The sequence below is a fragment of the Microcaecilia unicolor genome, chromosome 14 (genome assembly GCF_901765095.1).
Source record: "Microcaecilia unicolor chromosome 14, aMicUni1.1, whole genome shotgun sequence".
Classification (NCBI taxonomy): domain Eukaryota; kingdom Metazoa; phylum Chordata; class Amphibia; order Gymnophiona; family Siphonopidae; genus Microcaecilia; species Microcaecilia unicolor.
In genome coordinates, this window is record NC_044044.1 from 9822598 (window position 1) to 9828700 (window position 6103).

At 43.8% G+C, this 6103-nt stretch overlaps 1 long non-coding RNA gene across 1 annotated transcript in view; it reads left to right on the forward strand.

The window, feature by feature from the left end:
• Window positions 1–5730, forward strand: part of LOC115458106 — a 79415-nt gene extending 73685 nt beyond the window's left edge. The window contains exons 3-4 of the long non-coding RNA XR_003940029.1: window positions 2354–2360; window positions 5720–5730. This is a non-coding gene — a long non-coding RNA (uncharacterized LOC115458106). The remainder of the gene's footprint in view (window positions 1–2353; window positions 2361–5719) is intronic.
• Window positions 5731–6103: the final 373 nt, after the last annotated feature.

Here is a 6103-nt window from a genome sequence, read left to right on the forward strand (position 1 = left end):
GAGCTTCAGTATGCAAGTCTGCTGCTGTAGTGGAAACAGCACAGGAAGCATCCATTCATATATGTCTTCTCACAGACCTCCTAGCAAACCACTACCATTTTACTGGTTAATCTTTTTGTATGTGGCCATTAGAGGTGGTTAATGGCTCTGAGATTAGGAAAGGTAGAAGTTAATCAGTCCCTAGAGTGGCAAGATAGGTTTACAGCCAAATGTGTCCCCCTTCAGCTACAGAGATAATGCAGTGTTTGATGTAGATGACGACAACAGGAAGTAGCATTTCAGAGCTATGTAGAAGGAAATGTCCTTATATGAAAACTTATGGCACCAGGGGGCTGATACGGCCCTTCTGTGAAACTACTGCTGCAAAACTACTGTGGCATGCTATAAGCAGCTCAGTGCAAAAAGTTACCTTTCCTCTCAGTGCCTGAGCGGTGAATGGTTCAGGCACTGAAAGGAAGGGTGACAGTAAAAACAAATACACACTATAGTGCCAAGCCATTGGCATCTGCATCAGCCACCCTCCATTCCTTCCTCCATCCCTGAACCCCCAATTCCTGATGACTAGCTGCTACTCCAACCCTGCTGACCCTTCCCCCCACTTAAGAAAAAAAGCCCACCCAACATGACCTCTCTTCCCTTCTCCAACTCCCCACCCAACTGGCCCCTCCCCAACTCAACCCCCCCCCCCCCACTCCCTGGAGTCTAGAGGCACCCTCCTACCCACCTAACCTTTTCCCCCAGGTATCCCCTCCCCCCCCCCCCCCCCCCCCCCATCGTACCTTAAGAGGCAAGAATGATGTCTACTCGTTCCTGCCTCTGGTGCCATCATTTTCAAAAATAAGGGAACTTTTCCCTTATATGATAGACTGACCCAACCAAGTGGATCTCCAGCAGGATAGGGCACTGCCATTTTTGAAGATGGTGGTACTGGAGGTAGGAGTGAGTAGGCAAGCCTCCTGCCTCTTAAGGTGTGACTGGGGAGGGGGTGCTACTAGATACCAGGCATTTAAATTTTTCTTTAGTCAGGGAAGGGGCAGTTGTGTCACGGTGAGGGAGGAGGACCCCTAAAGGTATATGAAGTTTGGGGGGGGGGGGTTGGGGCGTCATCTGAACAGGGCAGAAAGAGGGGGCTGATGCATAAAGGTATCCGTGGCAGGGTGGTCAAGTTGTGGGGGGGAGAGGGGGCACGGGTACATACCCACTCCACTCAACCAACCCCTCTAGGCTGCCTACGTGGACAAATTTTTATTTTTCTGTGGAATGGTTAATCACAACATTTATATTCATTTTAATGTGGTGTGTGGTCTCGGTTTCCACACAAGTTAAGCCCTGCATTGCTAGCCCATGGTAAAACAATGTTAAACCCGTAGTAACTATGCAGAAAGTTTTCTGCATTACCCCTCAGGAATGGAAAGTCTCTGTCACGTTTGTTACATTTGTATCCCACCTTTTCCCACTTATTAGTAGGCTCAAAGTGGCTTACATAGTTCCGGAGAGGTGGTTACAGACTCCGGTGTGAACAAATACAGTATAGGAGTACCATTACAGTGACAAGTACAGTAAAGAAGTATCAGTAAATAGGTTGGGGTGATTCAAACAAAATATTAGGGTGTGATCATGCGTCGGGGTTGAAAACTGTCCGTTTCCTGATTAAAATGCCATATTTCATTATTCTGTGTTTATGTCAGATACTGTGGGGTACGCCTTCTTGAACAGGTGAGTTTTTAGGTTTTTTTCGGAATTCTAGATGATTATTCAGGTGTTTTGGTAGAGAATTCCACAGCTGTGTGCATATGTAAGAGAAACCCAACGCGTATATTGATTTATACTTCAGGCTTTTACAACTTGAGAAGTGAAGAGTTAAGAATAATCTCTCTTGCACAACCTTGCCCTTTCAATAGCCATGCTTAAGTAGAGGAGTGTGGTAGCCGTGTTAGTCCACTCTTAAGGTTATCAATAGAAATCAAACAAAATAAAACATGGAAAAGAAAATAAGATGATACCTTTTTTATTGGACATAACTTAATACATTTCTTCATTAGCTTTCGAAGGTTGCCCTTCTTCCTCAGATCGGAAATAAGCAAACGTGCTAGCTGACAGTGTATATAAGTGAAAACATTCAAGCATTACTATGACAGTCTGACAGGGTGGGAGGATGGGAGTGGGTAGGAGGTATGCATGGGGACATCAAAGCATATCATTGATATTCTAACAGGATGGGTGTGGATAGGTGAGGGGTGGGGTGATCAACAGAGAAATACAGCTTTATGGTTTATAATGGGCTAGGAACCCCAGATCCTTGTTAAGTCCTTTCTGTTGGGTGTTAAAATATTCAATCATTCTGACTTCAAAGGTCTTACGTTCTTGTATGGTTTTAAAGTTACCTTTCAGGATTCTCACTGTGAAGTCACTGGTACAGTGTCCTGGTCCTGTAAAATGCTGACCAACAGGGGTGGGAGCCCTACTGGCACCCGTATTGTTCATGTGATGTCTATGTAAATTGAATCTTGTCTTAAGCATCTGGTCTGTTTCTCCAATATAGCATCCTTCGTTACATTTTTTACACTGAATGATATATACCACATTGGAAGATGAGCAAGTGAAAGATTCCTTTATGTTGAATATCTTTCCTTTGTGGATGACTGTGGGGTCCTGTGAAATGTTTTGGCATAGTTTGCAACTGGATAAATTACAGGGAAGTGTGCCCTTCTGTTCCTTTTCAGTCTGTGATGGAAGTTTACTTCTGATTAGCTTGTGTTTTAAGTTGGGTGGCTGTCGGAAGGCCAGTACTGGTGGGGATGGGAATATCTCTTTCAGTAATTCATCCTCCTGGAGTATAGGTTGTAGATCTCTTATGATTTTCCTCAGTTTTTCCAGCTCTGGATTGTATGTCACTACAAGGGGGATTCTGTCTGTGGCGAGAAAAAAGCTTCTGCAAATTACATTATTTCTACTTAGATAAATGTGATCCATTATCAATATTTGCACCACTGCTGCTCTAGTAGTTTTCACATTCCCTCCCCATTAGTATTTTAGATGTAATGCCCACCCCCACACACTGCTTAGCTACTTTTGTTATCTGCAGTATATTAAATAACATCTAAATGTGAAATGTGTTTCTCTGTGCCATCAGTGCTGCGCCTGCCTGTTGGACTCTTGCTCATCAGGCCACCACTGCCTTAGAGATTGCTTCCCTTCCCAATTCCTCTGAACAGCACAAACAAGTGTTCCGAGCATCAACATTCTTCAGTTTTTTTCAGGTAACACCACAAGGATCTCTGAACAACCAAACAACACAATTGTCTCACATCTTCCAAATCTCCCGCTTCTCTAAATACTATAAAAGCATAATTGTCTGGTTAACATGGAAGGGAAACACCTCCATAGACAAAAAGGAAAGAAACAGAAGCAGAACTACTTGATCATGAGACATCACCAGGAAAGGTTCCCGAGGTGAGAGAGCGTGCAACTCCAAAACCCTTCTAGCCAAGCAGATGTCCATGAAAAACACCATCTTCAGAGTAAGATCTTTGTTGGACACCTTCCTGAAAAGCTCAAAGGGTGCCTTACCAACATGGAAAACACTAGGTTCAAATACCAGGTCAGAACCATCAGACTCCGAAGGAGTCTCAACTTCCTTCAAAAACCAAGACACATTCAAATGACCTTAAATCAACTCTATACTCACGCCAAGGCTGCTATTTGTACCTTCAGGGAAGCCATGGCCAAGCCTTTGTCCAAGCCATCCTATAGAAAGTCCAAAATCTCACACATAGAAGAGCACAAGGAAACAAGCTGTCTTTCCTTGAACCATGTTTAAAAGATTCAACAGACCTGGACATAAACTAGGGACGGTGAGGTTTTCCTAGACAGTAAGAGTATCTATAACCTGATCAGAATAACCTCTGCTTTTCAACCTGACTCTGCCGTAAGATAGAATGGACATACATTTTGTCTCTGAACCAGGAGGGCCTTCCCACCAGGAAACACTAAGTGCTTTCCTATCTTTAATCTCACAAGGTCCTGTATAAAGGCCTCCCTAGCCAATCTGGAGCCACAATAACTTAAGAATACCCTACTGGGTCAGACCAATGGTCCATCTAGCCCAGTATCCTGTTTCCAACAGTGGCCATGCCAGGTCACAAGTACCTAGCAGAAACCCAAATAGTAGCAACATTCCATGCTACCAATCCCAGGACAAGAAGTTGCTTCCCCATCTCTGCCTCAATAGCAGACTATAAGAACTTGTCCAAACCCTTTTTAAACCCAGATACACTAACTGCTGATACTACATCGTCCAGCAAAGAATTCCAGAGCATAATTCATTGAGTGAAAAAAAAATTTCCTCCTATTTGTTTTAAAAGTATTTCCATGTAACTTCCTTCAGTGTTTGTACTTTTGGAACAAGTAAGAAATCAATTCACTTCTACTCATTCTACACCACTCAAGGTTTTATAGACCTCAATATCTCCCCTCATCCGTCTCATTTTCAAGCTGAAGAGCCCTAACCTCTTTAGCCTTTCCTCAATTTGGTCGCTCTTCTTTGAACCTTTTCTAATTCCGCTGTATCTTTATTGAGAGATGGCAACCAGAACTGAACGCAATACTCAAAGTGAGAGTGCACCATGGAGTGATATGAGGCATTATAATATTTTTGGACTTATTCACCATCCCTTTCATAATAATTCCTAGCCAGTAGGGCAACCAAACCTAAATGACAGTCCACTTTCTGGACCATTCTGCCTATGCAAAGGCATGGAGGAACATATATAACATTCCGTCCCACAGCCATGGCTGTACTAGAGTATCTAGGCCTGCTGACCAGTGCTCCCTCCAAGGAGCAAGGGCTGAAGAATCAGGGAACCTTGACATTCTCTGACGCGCCAAAAGATCCATGACTGATCCTCCCCAGCACTGTACTCTACTAGACTCCACTCTCCTGGATCCAAAATGTGCCTGCTGAAGAAGTCCATTTGCACATTCTCCACTCTAGCCATGTGTGCCACCATCAGAGCAGTGAGGAGCCTCTCTGCCCAATTCATGAACACCCTTCTCTCTTCCAAGACCTGCTGACTCCTGGTACTGCTCTGCCCATTTACATATGCCACTGCTGTCGCTCTGTCTGACAACACTCAGACTGCTTCACTTCAAACTAACAGCAGGATGGCATGAAGGGCTAGGAATGTGGCTCTTGCTTCCAGGTGGTTTACTAACCACAATGCCTCAATCTTCGATCAGCAACTTTGAGCTACTTCATCAAGACATTAGGCACCCCAGCCATTTAGGCTAGCAACTGTCATCACCAGGATCCAGTTCAGCGATTCCAGGTCCAGCACTATGGCAAGCCAGAAGGGGAGTGCTCAAAACTGAAAATGCTTTCCTAGAACTGAAAACTGAAAGAATCTCTGTCGCTCTACTAAAGTAGGAATATGAAAGTATGCCTTCGTAAGATGCAAGAATATTAGGAATTCTTCCTGCAGGAGTGATACTATCACTAATCTTGCCATTTCCATCCAAAAGCTTGGAATTCTTAACACTTTGTTCACTTATGTGAGATCCAGGTTCAGATTGGCTGTGCCCTCTTTACTGGGTACAAAAAAGCAAATAGAGTATCCAAAAGACCCTTGCTCATCCAGAGGGGCCAGAACTACTGCTTCTAGCTGTAACAAATCTGTCCAATACTGTCCAGACATTTGCTGCTGCCACCTTGAGAGAACAGCAATTTAAAACTTTTTTATTTACGAGATATGTGGGCTTGTTTTATGATATGCAGCATGTGTAAGATGTAAAGAGAACATATTAAAATCGCTACAAACCGTTCAAAACACAACAGCAAGACTGATATTTAAAAAGTCGAAATACGAAAGAGCAACAACCACTGCTCCAAATGCTGCACTGGCTTCCAATCAATGTAAGACTGTTTTTTAAACCAGCATCGGTACCAGCTGAGAAAGTGGTGTCGATGCAGCCCGAGTTACCTTGAAGGCTCTCAATGAGAAATAAGTTGGAGAGAAAGAGAGCGGTCACTGAGCTACAGACGCTTTCTGTGCATCAAGGACGTTGATTCAGGGGAGGTGTTGGTAGAGTGCCTGGATAAAGAACG